We start from the raw sequence: 18,231 nt of genomic DNA on the forward strand, positions 1-18,231 counted from the left end.
ATGCCCCCTCCTCATGCCCCTCCTCATGCCCCCCCCATTCTCCCTCTCCATTTCCACCCCCCCCCCCATCCGTTCCCCTCTTCCTGTGCACTGAATGTTAGGGTGTGGGCGGGGTGCTGCTGTCAATGTTGGGCTGTGTATGTTGGGCTGTGTATGTCGCTGTGAATGTTTTGCTGTGAATGTTGGGCTGTGTGTGTTGCTGTGAATGTTGGGCTGTGTGTGTCGCTGTGAATGTTGGGCTGTGTATGTCGCTGTGAATGTTGGGCTGTGTGTGTTGCTGTGAATGTTGGGCTGTGTGTGTTGCTGTGAATGTTGGGCTGTGTGTGTTGCTGTGAATGTTGGGCTGTGTGTGTTGCTGTGAATGTTGGGCTGTGTGTGTTGCTGTGAATGTTGGGCTGTGTGTGTTGCTGTGAATGTTGGGCTGTGTGTGTGCTGTGAATGTTGGGCTGTGTGTGTTGCTGTGAATGTTGGGCTGTGTGTGTTGCTGTGAATGTTGGGCTGTGTGTGTTGCTGTGAATGTTGGGCTGTGTGTGTTGCTGTGAATGTTGGGCTGTGTGTGTTGCTGTGAATGTTGGCTGTGTGTGTTGCTGTGAATGTTGGGCTGTGTGTGTTGCTGTGAATGTTGGGCTGTGTGTGTTGCTGTGAATGTTGGGCTGTGTGTGTTGCTGTGAATGTTGGGCTGTGTGTGTTGCTGTGAATGTTGGGCTGTGTGTGTTGCTGTGAATGTTGGGCTGTGTGTGTTGCTGTGAATGTTGGGCTGTGTGTGTTGCTGTGAATGTTGGGCTGTGTGTGTTGCTGTGAATGTTGGGCTGTGTGTTGCTGTGAATGTTGGGCTGTGTGTGTCGCTGTGAATGTTGGGCTGTGAATGTTGGGCTGTGTATGTCGCTGTGAATGTTGGGCTGTGTGTGTTGCTGTGAATGTTGGGCTGTGTATGTCGCTGTGAATGTTGGGCTGTGTATGTCGCTGTGAATGTTGGGCTGTGTATGTTGCTGTGAATGTTGGGCTGTGTATGTTGCTGTGAATGTTGGGCTGTGTGGCTGTGAATGTTGGGCTGTGTATGTTGCTGTGAATGTTGGGCTGTGTATGTTGCTGTGAATGTTGGGCTGTGTATGTTGCTGTGAATGTTGGGCTGTGTATGTTGCTGTGAATGTTGGGCTGTGTATGTCGCTGTGAATGTTTTGCTGTGAATGTTGGGCTGTGTGTGTTGCTGTGAATGTTGGGCTGTGTGTGTTGCTGTGAATGTTGGGCTGTGTGTGTTGCTGTGAATGTTGGGCTGTGTGTGTTGCTGTGAATGTTGGGCTGTGTGTGTTGCTGTGAATGTTGGGCTGTGTGTGTTGCTGTGAATGTTGGGCTGTGTGTGTTGCTGTGAATGTTGGGCTGTGTGTGTTGCTGTGAATGTTGGGCTGTGTGTGTTGCTGTGAATGTTGGGCTGTGTGTGTTGCTGTGAATGTTGGGCTGTGTGTGTTGCTGTGAATGTTGGGCTGTGTGTGTTGCTGTGAATGTTGGGCTGTGTGTGTTGCTGTGAATGTTGGGCTGTGTGTGTTGCTGTGAATGTTGGGCTGTGTGTGTTGCTGTGAATGTTGGGCTGTGTGTGTCGCTGTGAATGTTGGGCTGTGAATGTTGGGCTGTGTATGTCGCTGTGAATGTTGGGCTGTGTGTGTCGCTGTGAATGTTGGGCTGTGTGTGTCGCTGTGAATGTTGGGCTGTGTATGTCGCTGTGAATGTTGGGCTGTGTATGTCGCTGTGAATGTTGGGCTGTGTATGTCGCTGTGAATGTTGGGCTGTGTATGTTGCTGTGAATGTTGGGCTGTGTATGTTGCTGTGAATGTTGGGCTGTGTATGTTGCTGTGAATGTTGGGCTGTGTATGTTGCTGTGAATGTTGGGCTGTGTATGTCGCTGTGTGTGTTGCTGTGAATGTTGGGCTGTGTGTGTTGCTGTGAATGTTGGGCTGTGTGTGTTGCTGTGAATGTTGGGCTGTGTGTGTTGCTGTGAATGTTGGGCTGTGTGTGTTGCTGTGAATGTTGGGCTGTGTGTGTCGCTGTGAATGTTGGGCTGTGAATGTTGGGCTGTGTATGTCGCTGTGAATGTTGGGCTGTGTGTGTCGCTGTGAATGTTGGGCTGTGTGTGTTGCTGTGAATGTTGGGCTGTGTGTGTTGCTGTGAATGTTGGGCTGTGTATGTTGCTGTGAATGTTGGGCTGTGTATGTCGCTGTGAATGTTGGGCTGTGTATGTTGCTGTGAATGTTGGGGTGCGGGTGTTCTCGGTTTGCTGCGGTTTGGTTGCTGTGCTGTTCAATGAGCTGCAGCTGCTGCAGTCAGTTTCTCTCGCACACACCCTGTCCCGGCTGCTTGATAAAACAACCCCTTTATTGTCACATGATCGACCATTCATAAATACAGTAACCTTCAGCCCCATTCATGACTACCTGACCCAGTTAGAACTGTAACCAATGGCGATCAGAGCGTCCCATTAATGAGGAAAGGATACAGATGGGTTACTCTGTGTCTGCTCGGGTGTCAGTTTCTCTCTGCATTGTAACCACTGGCGGAGGAGGGTTACACGGCTCTTTACGTTTATTTTAATGCACGTTTTTTTCTGTCTTTGTTTAACCGGCGACCTTTTCGAAAGTTTCTCCTAAATACGGGGTTGATTTTCCGGAAAAATAATCTTTCTATAATTCAATTTTAAAGCGGGCTTTTAATTACATTTTACACCAGATACGTTAATCTGAGCAGCAACATTGCAGTGAGCCTTTTAATGCAAATTGAGGAAGTGAAGAACCTGCTTTTCTCTTCAAACTTTTCATGTAAAATAATTTGGTGTTGGGGAGGGGTGGGGGCGGATTTTTTTGTTGGAAATGCTGTATCTTTTCTCCAGGCGGCCATTCAGGGGGAGCATGATGCCGAGCCCATTTAAGATGCTCTCTGAATAGCAAGTATTTCTATTGTGATATCACTAACGCAGTGAAGATAAATTTCAAGAACAAATGTTAATTGTGTAGAATGTTGCATGGTGCACCAATTCCATCCTGGATGGCTACAAACCATAGGCAGCTGTAGTGTAAAGTGGGAGTATCAGTATGCATGCTTTACTGGTGCATCTTTTGTGAAAAAGTATGCTTGGCCCGGTAGACTGTCCTTGTTGTGTTAGGACATCCAATCCCCTTCTGTAGAAGACACCATTCTGGTAGTGAGAGTGGTTCAGGAACTCGCTGCGTGACGAGAAGAGTCAGTATATGACTAGGAACCAAAGGAAGCTGAGGTTTTAGTATTGATACACGCTGTGACTGATGCCTGGCCACCTCAGAATTCACGTCTAGGGTCCCCATCAGACAGCAATGTTTTGACACTGCGGAGGTTAGAGTTTCAGCTCGAGTTTATTGGTGCCGTTGTAGCTCTGATTAATTAGATATCGAGTCCTGGTTTGGCTGTGCCTAATGACGCCCTGCAAAATGTTGGCCACTTTTTTTAAAATGGGGCAAGGTGACTCATTAGAAAAAAAAATGAAGTATGGTTCCTCCAATAAAAATATGAAATGAGGAAGTGGCAGAAAACAAAACCAAAATTAATAATCTATTTATATCTAAGCGAAGCCCAAGTGCCAAACCTTGGTATTGTAACTGCAGGAGTAAATCTCAAAACACTGTCATTTGAGTCATTCTGGAAAATGGGACAGTTATAAGATTCAGATGTTTGCTGATGCGAATTTTCAATTCATAACACATGGTAACATTCTCTCTACCATTGTTGAGACTTTTTGGATTTTTTAAAGTGTGTATATATTGCATTCTTTTCAGAAAACATAGAACTGGACTTTATCTTGGCTGAAGATTTTATTCCTATTTCATATTTTCTGACTGACAGCTTCCACATTGTGTCCATTAACTGCTTAGTCTTGTAGATGTTAAAATTCACGTAATACGGCTGCATAATAACTGGTTAAATGCATTGTATTTGCATAACATTTCTATCGCTGAAAATGTTGTAATAATTTTGTCTGTGTATAACCCATTGAAACCAGCTTTGCGTGTAAGGGATTTATTCTGTTTTTAAATGCAGCCTGTTCAGGGCCACTGAATTGCATTTGATAAATCTGTGAAATTTAATGCTGTAATATTTCAATCTCTGAATTCTAGATTTTGCTGGTTCTGCATGAGTGTCCACAATTGCACTTTTAGCACCAAGCAGGTGCAATAGTTTATGGGCAGCCTGTAAATTTAGCAGTTTCTTGAATAATGGCTTTTAAGTGGCATGAGACTAAATCCCAATAATGCGGGCACGGCTAGCATTGTGTAATTGTCTCAATAGTTTATATCGAGGCCAGCGCTTTCGTAAAGGTACCAAGGGGATTTAATGAGATTTTAAAAATTGCACCGTTGATTAATTCTATACAGGTAATAATCACCTGCTGTAATACTCCTGATGTTGAGTGGCTTTACTATTGTAATGAAATGCATGTTTAAAATTTCGGCTTTGGAAATGGATAGATTGGGACAGTGTTTAATGCTCACGTGCAGGTTTGAGTCATGCTGAGTGGAGGCATTAGCTTCTTGAGCAGCCTGAGGGAAAATTGACGAGGAGTCCCTGGTGTTTCTGGCAGCTGGCTGCAGGATGGTGTTAGTCATAGTGTGGAAGTAGACTGCGTGTTTGCACGTAGCTTAGGGGTTAGACCCAGGAGGCAATGGGAAAGAGAAGCACATCAAGAAAATTTGCCCACTTATCCTTTTTATATTTAAAAAAAATCAGATGGTTTTTTTCATTCCTAAATTTAATCTTTGCCTAACTTTAGTTGTCATAAAATTATTTGCCTCTTTTCAATTGTCCATTTAGGTTGTCACAAAACAGAAAATGTTGGAAAATTATCAGGCAATCTCTGGCGAGTGAGAGAGTTACCATTTCACTTCAACTGTGTCTTGCTGAAAACTAATTCAAAGGTCAATTTGTTTTCCTCTGTCAATATTGAAATGGCTTTGTTTACCTGTTTTTATTATCTGGCTCATTGTATGAAGGGAGAATGCAGTCAGGGTGCTTTTTTTTTTCAGTTAAATAGGGAAGAGAAAATTTTTTTTTAAATAACTCCCTGTAAACCGCTCAGCGCCCAGCAGTGTAAGCAGCCGGCTTGCTCTAGGATATAAACAATTGTGACAACTCTGCTGGCACCTCAATAATTCCCTGTCTGAGGTTCTTGCTACCTGTTGGGAATTGCCTGGCCTTTATTTGCTGTCATCCCCATGACAGTTAATTTAAATGAAAGACTCGCTCTATGTGGCATTAGATGCTTGGCCAAGATAGCATCCTACTGCTCAGCACCAGCACTTGGCTGCTCGAGCCTGCTGCAACTCTGATCTTATCCATAATTTAATATTCTAATTGCTTCACATTAACTTCAGGTTAAACATTGCAAAGCATCTTGGTTTTCAAAATCCAGTTCGTGTTCATCTTTCTCGAATGGCAATGAAATGGAGAAACATGCTATCTTTTCACGAGAGTGAAAAAAGCCTGTTGCGAATGTTTGTATTTCCTTTTCTGTAGTTAGTTTAACTCTGGGAGTGGGGTTTTTGAAGTGTCTGTATCTATGCACATCCTTTACAATGGGAGGTTATAAATTAGTGTTAACTTTTTTGGTAAAGTGTACAAATGTAGCTTGCGTATGACTGGGTGTATAGGGAGGAAACTGGACTTCATGTGCTAGACTTCATGGAGTCCAACTATTACAGGACATGTACAAGGATTGACCGGGGGAGAGTGAGAATTTCAAAGCCAAAGCTGGATTGCACCAAGGATTGGCACTGGGCCCCTTCCTCTTCCTGACTGTCACAGATGTTCTAACTGAGCAAGCGAGACAGGAAGTGCTATGATCAATGACGTTTGCAGATGACATTGAGCGGTGTGGTGGGGATGATGAGAACACAACCGAGTATCTGGAGAAAAGCACTGGAAGACAGGGGTATGAAGATCAGTAGACCAAAGACCCAATTTATGGACTGTCGGCTTGAATTGCGGGAAGAGGATCAGAGTGAAGGTGTAAAGATTATGGGTGAAGTCCTGGAGAAAGTGAATCATTTCAAGTATCTGGGGGTCAATGGTGACAGAAAATGAAAGTATGGAAATTAAGCAATGGATTATCTCTGGCTGGAGTAATTGGAAGGAGTGCAGTGGAATGTTGTGATAGAAAAGTATTGCTGAAACTGAAAGGAAGAATCTGCAAGACAGTTGTGAGACCGGCCTTGTTATATAATGCGGAAACCCGGGCAACATCAAGAAGAGAGGAACAATGTGTGGATACTCATGAGATGTGGATGCTGAGATGGATGTGTGGAGAAATGAGAAAGAACAAGATCAGGAATCAACACATCAGGGACTCCGTGAAGATTGTGGGAGCATCGAAGAAAGTAGCTGAGAAGAGATTGAAAGGGTCTGGTCACCTGTTAAGGAGAGAGAGAGGGAACGTGGTGAAGTGAGAGATGGAGATGGGACTGTCAGGAAGAAGAAGAGGAAGGCCTAAGACCAGATGGAAAGATGTGATGATGAGAGACATAATCACAGTGGGATTGGAAGAGGAATGGGTGACTGACAGGAGGACATGGAGAAGAGTGATCAATCAGCATTGGGGCGATCCCAATGGGAGAAGCTGACGAAGTAAAACATAGCTTGTCATATTTTTTTCCTGAAGGAGGAAATGACCAATGATGGTCCAGAGTTTAAGTCAGATTGTGGAAGCTTTCGTCAACAACATATTGACATGGGCCAATCAGATTATATTTGTCATTGATCACCCCACCCCATTCTGATTATTGAAAAATGCTTTTCGTCAAACTAGATCAATGTACTTTAAGGCAAAGTGTACCAAAGTAGCATTTAGTCTAGTGCTAAACTAATTTAATTTTCCAAGTCCTACAGCATGTTTATTCATGCTGCAGTTTGACAGGATAAGAGAAGCAGGCATTTAGGTTGTAGAGAAAGAAACCTACGTCAACAAATAGCATAACAAACTTTCAAAAAGGAATTGGATATACAATTGAAAAGAAAACAATTGCAGGGCTAAGGAGAAAAAAAAATCTCACGGTACTGGCACTAGTTGGATAAATCTCCCAAAGAGTTCAGTTCTTACAGCACAGCAGGAGGCCATTTGGCCCATTGTCTCTGGCCTGTTAACCAAATTCTTAGTTATTTTTGCAAATGTTTAAAGGGTGTTGTGATTGCTGTGTGGTGACAGTAAAACCATATAAGGAATCTTCAGCCCTTCCCTGGTCACATTCCAGCAACGGTTTGAGACTTTGGAGGAGTGTTTCTCTAACTATTAAATAGAGACAGGAGTGAGTAAGTAGGTGTGGTGATAAAGTAGACATACGCTGTGTTGGATTGCGGATCACGTTGCTTGATTTTCTTCGGTTTGGTATTGGTTACAGGTTGTTTTCTCAGATTCATGCCTGTCAGATTCTGGAGGAAAACCCCAGAGGTTTTCTCGACAACTTGTCTGACGAATTACTCTTGCGTCATAACATTTGTGAAACTTGTTCTAAGGAAATCTCTTTTATGGTTATAGTTTTTCACATCATGATTTATTTATCCCTATTTAATACTGTAGAATTCCATTGAACGTTTTTTCAGCAATTTTTTTTTTTACTCTGGTGTGCCAATTTCCAGGTGTCATAATTACCTGTGTTTTGAGGTATTGAAGTTCACAGTAAATGCTGCTGGGCTATAGGAACATGGAAGTTGCAAGGCAATGTAGGATACAGGTCTATCTAAAACAAAAATACCTGGAAAAACTCAGCAGGTCTGGCAGCATCGGCGGAGAGGAATAAAGTTAACGTTTCGAGTCCTCATGACCCTTCAACAGAACTAAGTAGAAATAGGAAAGGGGTGAAATATAAGCTGGTTTAGGTGGGGGGGGGGGTTGTTGGGACAAGCAAGCAGTGATAGGAGGAGATAACCAAAAGCCGTCACAGACAAAAGAACAAAGAGGTGTTGAAGGTGGTGATATTATCTAAAAGAATGTGCTAATTAAGAGTGGAGAGCAGGACAAGCAAGGTAGCTCTAGTGGGGGTGGGGTGAAATAAACCATGGGTGGAATACATTTAAAAATAATGGAAATAGGTGGGAAAAGAAAAATCTATATAAATTATTGGAAAAAACAAAAGGGAGGGGGAAGAAACGGAAAGTGGGTGGGGATGGAGGAGGGAGTTCAAGATCTAAAGTTGTGGAACTCAATATTCAGTCCGGAAGGCTGTAAAGTGCCTAGTCGGAAGGTCTATCTAGTTCACTCTACCATCCAGGTGGTCACATGATATAGTGGCAATGGAGTTGCTGCCACATCACAGTAATCGTTTTCTATCAATGAATCTACAACAGGCCCAGACTTGAGGTGAGGAAAACCACAATGGCGGAGAGATATGGGAACCATAGGTCTGAAATCACCTGTTCCTCCCTCGCACGCTCCGCTCTCCACAAGTCATGTCGCCGTTTACTCAAATCCTGTATCCCAAATTTTCTCAGAAATAAATGATATAATTTGGACTTGAATGAATCAACGCTATCCTGCTACCACTATCTCCCTAGGGAGCCTGTTCCACACAATCTGAATATCTGCTCACTGAAATGTTTTCACAGATTAGTTTTGATATCCTCCCCACTCCTTTTCAAATACAAGCCATTTCCACTTGTCCTACAGTTCTGGACAAGGTGAAACAACTTGCCATGGTCAACATTATCTAGTTCCTTTTCAAGCCCTAAAAACAGAAATCTGATCACCTCCTCTCATCCCATGGGAGAGTTATTTTCTCTCGTTTTATTTTGTGACCTTCAATCTGCCACATGTTTTCCTGAGCCACTAAACTTACAATTTCATCAACCTAGTCATGTTGACTCTCAACGTTTAGATTTTAAACCTGGTCCAGTCAATGAACTGAACGCAAACAATGCTGCACGTTACCGAGGAGTGTCCCTACTACAGACTAGGTGTGGACTAATCACCTTAAACTCAGCAAATGAGGCTATCACTTGGCTTCAGAGATTTACGTTGGCTAAATAAATAAAAGTCAAACGATGGGTCTGTGACACAATAGTTGTGGCTGGGGAGGAGAGTGCGAATGCTGCCTGGAGAGCAGAAACCAGGGCTAAATGTGGGAATGGATGAATATCAGGAATTTTGTTTGTATTCCTTGGAGAACATGAAGCATTTCTGCAGAATTACTTTTCAGGACATTGAACCAACAGCGAGTCCATAATAGGGTGGATTGTAGTCTAAACGACCGTTTCTCATTCCATATTTTCTTAAAATCTTGTTGGACGCAGAAATTTATCTTTACCGGGTCAATTTTGAGAAGGCTGGGACAAACCACTTCCTGTCACACAAATAAAAAAAATCAAGGTGTTGTTTTTATATAGCTTTAGACCGCTTCTGATGCAAGCATTTTTTTTGCTTCTCTGTGTTTGCATTTACGAACAAGACTTAACCACTTCTGTTGGATTTGAGTGCCTGGTGCTAACCAGTTTAGGCCATTTTAACTGACCCACTTTCTATCATATAAAAAGGTTTCCTGTGGAAGCGTTCTGGGTAGTTGTCTAATGTTAATTGTACAGAGCTGGAAAGGCTGAACTACAGGTTGAGCTCTAATGTGTTGGGTGGTTTATTTACACAAGAAGCTTTACTTCATTATAAATGTGCCAATATTGATATGGCTATGGTACACAAAATCCGAAAGCGCTCGGGTGCTCCCAACATTTGCCATTTTGAATTTTAACTCTGGTCTGGAGGCAAGTTTAAAGATGTTGACTTTAAAAATAAGTAAATATAGAATGTTATCCAGAAGTCATCAGAGTGGATGTGTAAGTAAGTGAGTCACCTACGTGGTCGTGGTGTAAGATATATTCATTACTGCTCTGCTTAGAGGCAATTAAGTAGCACTTTCTAAATATTTGCATTGTAGTTGCATTTTCAGGGTATCTGTTGCATGGTTGATTTGACTGGTACTGTTTCTAAGTGTTTTTGCTTCATTTGCATTGCCCGGATTTTGAATTCTCTGTGCCATGGCCATAGAAGCTTATAGAGATGCAATCATGATTCATTGTTAAGATTTTGTGAAGGGATGAAGTATTTTGTGGATTTCTTTTTTAATGTTTGAAGTGATAAAATGGAAGGGCTTAACTGCAGCAACCAAATTCTCTGATTATCACTGTGTTTACAGCATTCCTTTCTGGGGGGGGTGCTAGAGCTCCTATACATACACATGAATAATTACATTTCCCTATGAAAGTGAGAAATGGCTTGCATTTCTATAGCATCTTTCACAACCACCGTAAAAACACTTTACAGCCAATTAAGTACTATTTTAAGTGTAGTCACTGTTGTTATGTCGGAGACGAGGTAGCCAATTCGTGCACAGGAAGTTCCCAGTGTGATCGTGGCCAGATAATCTGTTTTTGTGATGTGGATTTGAGAGATAAATATTGGCTAGGACACCAGGGATAATTCCCCTGTTCATCTTCGAAAGAGCGCCATGGGACTTTTATGTTCACCTGAGAGGACCTCAGTTTAACGTTCACCTCAGAGGATCTCAGTTTAACGTTCTGTCCAAAAGGTGGCACCTCCAACAGTGCAGCACTCCCTCAGTACTGCAATGGAGTGTCAGCCTTGATTTTTGTGCTCAAGTCTCTCAAGTGAGATTTGAACCCATAACCTTCTGACTGAGATGCAAGAATGTTACCCACTGTGCTATGACTGACTCCTGGAAACTGTGTAGGAGTTTCTTTTATAGTGAGATGTGTGCTATAGGAGCAATGTATGGGTTAACACTTGAACTTCCCTGTTCATAAATAGGCTAATATGGAGCTTGAACACCAGAACAGACCATTCGGGCTGAATGGTCTTTTTCTGGGCTGTAGGCTGTAGAATTTTGTAAGAGGGATTGCTGTTATTGGAAAATATCCCAGCTAAATTGCACATCTCTATCATGGTTCGCTCCATTAACTGTCTTGTGTGGATATTTTTTATTTTCATAATGGTGTGCTGTAGTCATTAATTGGATAGCGATTTGATGTTTAATTGTATTTGGGTGGTTGGCATTAATTGAGGATTCACCATCAAGATCGGATCAGCCCTGGTGTTATTGAATGGTGGAGCAGGCCAGAGGGCTATATGGCCTACACCTATTTCCTATGTTTTATTCTCATTGATATATATAGGAGCAGACTGAAACTCTGGTTGTTAGTTGGAGGTGCATGATATATATGTCTCCATGCCCTGGCTATCTGGGTTCTTAGACTAGGACCAGCGTTTGAAATTAACTGTGGCAGGATAGGATCTGAATTTACTCAGTTAACTTGTTAAATGGGGAAAATATGGCTGGTGTTAGGAACAATGTATAGCTTTATATATTGTATTTGCATGTTAAGAAAGGTGAAACCTGGTTTTGGTTTCATTTAGGGGTTTTTGTGAGCTGGGAAGTCTTGGGCCCTGTTTGCATACAAGCATTTTTAATGAGGTTTCACAGCTGTTGAAGTGAAGAGATGGGGTGCCAAGGAGTTAGTAGCTTTATGAAGTTTTTTTTTAAAAAAGTAGAAAAAAACTGCTGTTGCCTAGCAACAGGGGTCCAGAGACAGGGAGACTCAGAAGGGCGGTTAGTTAGTGTGTGTATACCAGACTGTACAGCTCTACCTGTCCCACCCCCCCTTAAACCAGCTTATATTTCACCTCTTTTCTATTTTTCCTTAGTCCTGTTGAAGAGTCATATGGACTCGAAATGTTAGCTGTGTTCCTCTCCGCAGATGCTGTCAGACCTACTGAGTTTTTCCAGCTATTTTTATTTTTGTTTCAGGCAGAAGATCTGATCTCTTTGATAAATCCTGAAAACCTGTTGGGGAACTGAGTTTAGGGAACTCGTGTTTGCTCTAAAGTTGAAGTAATAGCGAGTTTAGATTACAGTTTTTGGGTGTCTCAGGGAAAGATACCAGCTGGAGAAAAGTGTCTAGTAAATGCTTAAAGTCCACCAGAAGAAAACTGAGCTAACCCAAGCAAGACACCTTGGTGTTGAGATAGTGGTAAATCTTCACTGGGGTTTTGGGCCTGTAAGGGTTGCTGGGATAAAAGGAATAGTGTGAGTTTGAATTATTTTCTGGTATCTGTATTGAAATCTTTCCGACCTTTTTGTCTAGTGTAACATAGTTCATTTTTTTTTTCTTGAATAATATGTGTTTTATTCTTTGTGTTAAAGTATACTGGCAGACTCTTGTGAATATGTTCAGTAACTGACCTCCATGGTTTCTGAAAAAAACAAAGTTAGGACAGGTTTCACTCTGGGGTTCTGACTTGTCCAGTATTAACATCAGCTGGGGTTGTAACAGGTGGTTGGCGCTGTGACATTGGAAAGAATAACAGCTGGTCTTTCAAAGCATTTTGAAGGGAATTGTGGGATCTTAGAATGGTTACAACACAGAAGGGGGTCATTCAGCCTATTGAGTTCATGCTGGACCTCTGGAAGAACAATTCGTCTAGTCCCCATTCCCCTGCCATTTCTTTCCCCCTAGCCCTGCAAATTATTTTACTTCAATCCAATTCTCTTTTGAATGCCGTGATTGAGCCTGTCTCCACCACACTCTCGGGCAGTGCACTCCAGATCCTCATCGCTCACTGTGCAAAACCAAAAAGTTTCACCTCTTGTCACTATTGCTTCTTTTGCCAGTCACCTTAAATCTGTACCCTCTGATCTTGACCCCTCCACCAATGGGGCCATTTCTCCCTTATCTGCTCTGCCTAGACCCCTCATGATCTCGAACACCTCTATCAAATCACCTCTTAATCTTAAAAATTAAAAGCAAAGTACTGCGGATGCTGGAATTCTGAAATACTCAGGTCTGCATCGTCTGTAGAGAGAGAAACAGAGTTAACGTTTCAGATCAAGGTATCTGTTTTCACTCCTCTTAATCTTCTCTCCTCCAAGGAGAAGCAGCCCCGGCTTCTCCGATCTATCCACATAACTGAAATCCTTCTCCCTGGAGCCATTCTCGTGAACCTTTTTCTGCATTCTCTTTGAAGCCTTCACATCCTTCCTAAAGCGTGGTGCCCAGAATTGGACACAATACTCTAGTTGAGGCCAAACCAGTGTTTACACAGGTTCATCCTTGCTTTTGTGCTCCTATGTTCCTGTTTATAAAGCCCAGGATCCCATTTGCTTTATTAACCGCTCTCTCAGCCTGTCCTGCCATCTTCAGTGATTTGTGCTCATGCACAGCGCTAGCTAAAGTGAACTGGCAAATGAGGTTAAGGGATAGGTCAATAGAGATCCAGTGGCGAACATTTAAAGGGATATTTCAGAATACACTGCATAGATACATTCCAATGAGAAAGAAAAATCCCAAGGGGAGGACCCACCGTCTGTGGTTAACTAAAAAAGTTAAAGACAGTATTAAACTTGAAGAAAAAACATGTAATTGCGCAAAGATGGGTGGCAGGTCAGAAGGTTGGACAGAATATAAAGAACAGCAAAGAATGACAAAGAGATTAATAAGGATGGAAGAATTAGAGTATGAGAGAAAGCTAGCTAGTAATATAAGGACGGACAGTAAGAGTTTCTATCAATATTTAAATAAGAAAAGAGTTCACAAAGTGAGAGTTGGTCCTATAGAGAGTGCGTCTGGGGAACTGATAATGGAAAATAAGGAGACGGCAGATGAATTGAACAGGTATTTTGCATCAGTCTTCACTATAGAGGATACAAGTAACATCCCAGAAATAGCAAGGGAGGGAGGAATTCTGGGAAAATTACAACCACCAGGGAAGTGGTACTGAGCAAATTGTTGGAGCTGTGAGTTGACAAGTCCCCGGGTCCGGATGGACTTCATCCTAGGGTCTTGAAAGAATTGGCTAGTGAAATAATTAATGCATTGGTTTTAATTTTCCAAAATTCCCTAGATTTGGGGACGGTTCCATTAGATAGGAAAATAGCAACTTCAAAAAGGAGTAGAGACAGAAAGCAGTAAACTATAAGCCAGTTAGCTTAACTTTTGTCACAGGGAAAATGTAAGCCATTATTAAAGATATTATAACAGGGCCCTTAGAAAAAATTCAAGGCAATCAGGCAGAGTCAACATGGTTTTGTGAAAGGGAAATCATGTTTAACCAATGTATTGGAGTTCTTTGAAGAAGCAGTTTGTTCTGTGGGTAAAGGGGAACCGGTGGATGTACCGTACTTAGATTTCCAGAAGGCATTTGATAAGATGCCACATCAAAAGTTATTGTGGAAAATTAAAGCAGCATAGGGTAACATATTGGCATGGATAGAAGATTGGCTATCAAACAGGAAACAGATGGTAGGCATAAGTGGGCCTTTTTCCGGTTGGCAGGATGTAACAAGTGGTGTGCCACAGGGATCAATGCTGCGGCCTCAACTTTTGACAACTTATATAAATGACTTGGATGAAGGGAACGAAGGTATGGTTGCTAAATTTGCTGATGATACAAAGGTAGGTAGGAAAGTAAGTTGTGAAGAGAACATAAGGAGGCTACAAAGGGACATGGGTTAAGTGAGTGGGCAAAGATCTGGCAAATGGCGTATAATGTAGGAAAATCTGACATTGCCCATTTTGGCAGGAAGAATAAAAAGGAAGCTTATTATCTAAATGGTGAGAGATTGCAGAGCTCTGAGATGCAGAGGGACCTGGGTGTCCTAGTGCATGAATCACAAAAGGCTAGTACGCAGGCACAGCAAGTAATTAGGAAAGCCAATAGAATGTTATTGTTTATTGTGAGGGGAATTGATTACAAAAGGAGGGAGGTTATGCTTCAGTTGTACAGGGCATTGGTGAGACCACATCTGGAGTATTGTGTACAGTATTGGTCACCTTATTTAAAGAAAGATGTAAATGCATTAGAAGCAGTTCAGAGAAGGTTTGCTAGGCTAATGCCTAGAATGGGTGGGTTGTTTCCTCTTGTTGGAGAATCTAGAACTAAGGGTCACTGTTTAAAAATAAGGGGTCGCTCATTTAAAACGGAGATGAGAAATTGTTTCTCAGAGGGTCATGAGTCTTTGGAACTCTCTTGCTCAAAGGCAGTGGAAGCAGAGTCTTTGAATATTTTTAAGATGGAGGTAGATAGATTCTTGATTAACAAGGGGGTGAAAGGTTATTGGAGGGAGGCAGGAATGTGGAGTTGAGGTTACATTCAGATCAGCCATGATTTTATTGAATGGCGGACCAGGCTCGAGGGGCCGAGTGGCCAACTCCTGCTCCTAATTCATATGTACCCCTACATCCCTCTGCCCTGCACTGCCTTTAATTTTATCATATTGTAATATCAGCAGCAACTTGTATTTGTATAGCAACTTCAACCTAATAAAGCATCCCAAGGCACTTCTCAAGCGATTATCAAACAAAATTTAATAATGAGCCACATAAGGAGATATTGGGCCAGGTGACCAAAAGCTTGGTCAAAGAGGCAGGTTTTAAGGAGCATCTTAAAGGAGGAGAGGCTTCCCTAGCCGCCCTTGAGAAGGCGGTGGTGAGCTGCCTTCTTGAACCGCTGCAGTCCATGTGGTGTAGGTACACCCACAGTGCTGTTAGGGAGGGAGTTCCAGGATTTTGACCCAGCGACAGTGAAAGAATGGTGATATATTTCCAAGTAAGATGGAGAGGCTTCCAGAGCTCAAAGTCCAGGCATGGCTGTTTGTAGAGGGGCAGTGGAAATTGGCAATGCACTGGAGGCCAGAGTTGGAGGAGTACAGTGATCTCTGAGGATCGTAGAACTGGAGCAAACTAGAAGTAAAGGGGGGGGTGTGGCCATGGCAGAATTTGAAAGTGAGAATTTTAAATTGGTTATGTTGCTGGACTGAGGGCCAGTGTCAAGTCAGTTAGAACACAGGTAATGGGTGAATGTGACTTGATAAGATTTGCTGAGTTGAAGTTTACAGAAGGTAGAAATGGGAGACTGACCGGAAGAACTTTAGAATAGTCAACTCTGGAGGTAACAGAGGGTTGGGTGAGCATTTCAGCAGCCAATAATGTGAAGCAGGGGCAGAAACATGCAATGACACTGAAGTGGGCAGGTATCGTAATGAATGAATATTGTGACCCAGTTTCTGATAAAGCTGATCTGAACTTCCAGACTGCTTTTTTTATTCATTCACGGGTTGTGGATGTCACTGGCTGGGCCAGCATTTATTGCCCATCCCTAATTCCCCTTGAGAAGGTGGTGGTGAGCTGCATTCTTGAACCGCTGCAGTCCATGTGGTGTAGTTACATCCACAGTGCTGTTAGGAAGGGAGCTCCAGGATTTTGACCCAGCGACAGTGAAGGAATGGTGATATAGTTCCAAGTCAGGATGGTGTGTGGCTTGGAGGGGAACTAACAGGTGGTGGTGTTCCCAAGTGTCTGCTGCCCTTGTCCTTCTAGATGGTAGTGGTCGTGGGTTTGGAAGGTGCTGTTGAAGGAGCCTTGGTGAGTTCTTGTAGTGCACCTTGTAGATGATACACACTGCTGCTACTGTGCGTTGGTGGTGGAGGGAGTGAATGTTTGTGGATAGAGTGCCAATCAAGCGGGCTACTTTGTCCTGGACGGTGTCAAGCTTCTCGAGTGTTGTGGGAGCTGCACTCATCCAGGCAAGTGGGGAGTATTCCATCACACTCCTGACTTGTGCCTTGTAGATGGTGGATAGGCTTTGGGGAATCAGGAGGTGAGTTACTCATTGCACGATTCCTAGCCTCTGCCCCGCGCTTAAAGCCACAAACTTATATGGCCTTCATAAGCTTTAGATCTTTCAGATGCTAATATGGTCCCAAGAAGGGCTTAGAGGCAAATTTTCAAAAGAAAACATTGATGTTCTTTATCTTGCTTGAGTTCATGCAAGTAGTCACATTTGCAAATTATGTTCAAAGACGTTGAATTGGAAGAGGCGACATTTGCGAATGAGTTAGACAAGATATATGTTGAATTGTACACTGGATGACAGCATAGTTGAAATCTAGGTGTCCAATGGAGTCCATGGTCAAGGTTCCCAACCACAGAACAATCGGAAAATAATTGCCTAGTGAAAAGAACTACAGACCTCTGGCCGAACCTAAATAAGACCTTAAGACTTAGAAGCAGGAATGGCCCATCCAGTCTGCTCCGCCATTCAATGAGATCATGGCCGATCTGAGATCATGGCTGTTCTTTGTTCAGTTCTGAACCCCAAAGCGCAGGAAGAAATACAAGCATGGGGGACGGGGGACAGTAAGAGAGGGTCTCTAGGCTGATCCTCTAATACAGAGGATTGTCAGGGAAGACTGTCGAAACGTGAGATTTTGTGTCTGGGGAGGAGGCATCCATGGCTGCTGATTTTGTTGCGGGAAATTGCAAGTACTTGAAGGAATACCTTCAATCTCAAAACTGCAAGAGTAGACCGAGGGGGACAGGTTCAAATAAATAAAAAGTAATGTTGCGACTAATTGCAGGGAATTCTCCACATAGCGATCAATGCAGTGAATGGATTTTCTGAGAATTAAGATGAAAACTCTGTAGTCATCCAGAATGTAATTAATTGGCCCTGAAATGGTAACGGTGGGTCAGTCTTTTCTGAATGGAGCAACTAGCAGAGCTGATCAAACTTCTTCATTTAACCATCGAGTGATCTTAAGGCTTATTCATGAAATATTAGTGGCTGCTCAGAGATGCCTGTTTACGTTCTCCAATTCGGGAGTTCCTCGAGTTTGCCTTTAGGTGTCCATTAGGTCTATTGGGATTCCTGCACTGTAACGTTTAAATGCTGCCATTAATTTGATTATGTTTGAAGCAGCACATGTTTGAACACTTGGATTTTTTCCCCAAGTAAGGATGCAATACTGAAACGAGAAGGAACTAACTTGCATTTATATAGCGCCTTTCACAACCTCAGGCCATCCCCAACACACTTTGCAGTCCATGAAGTACTTTTCAAGAGTAGTCACTGTTGTAATGCGGGAAACATGGCAGCCAATTTCCATGCAGCAAGATCCCATACACAGCAATGTGACTACCAACCAGATAACCTGTTTTAGTGATGGTGTTTAAGTGACAAATATTGGCCAGAACTCTAGTGCTCTTCTTAGTGATGTACATCCAATTGAGAGAGCAAACAGGGGCCTGAGCTCTGCATTTCATCTTAAAGACAGCACCATCTAAGAGTGTGGCACTCCCTTAGCCCTGAATCTCCAAGGTGTGGTGCTCCCACACTCCTGCACTGGGAGTGCTAGCCTGGATTTGGTGATCTAGCCTCTGGAC

This window comes from Cetorhinus maximus, chromosome 14 (assembly GCF_964194155.1).
Source record: "Cetorhinus maximus chromosome 14, sCetMax3.hap1.1, whole genome shotgun sequence".
NCBI lineage: Eukaryota > Metazoa > Chordata > Chondrichthyes > Lamniformes > Cetorhinidae > Cetorhinus > Cetorhinus maximus.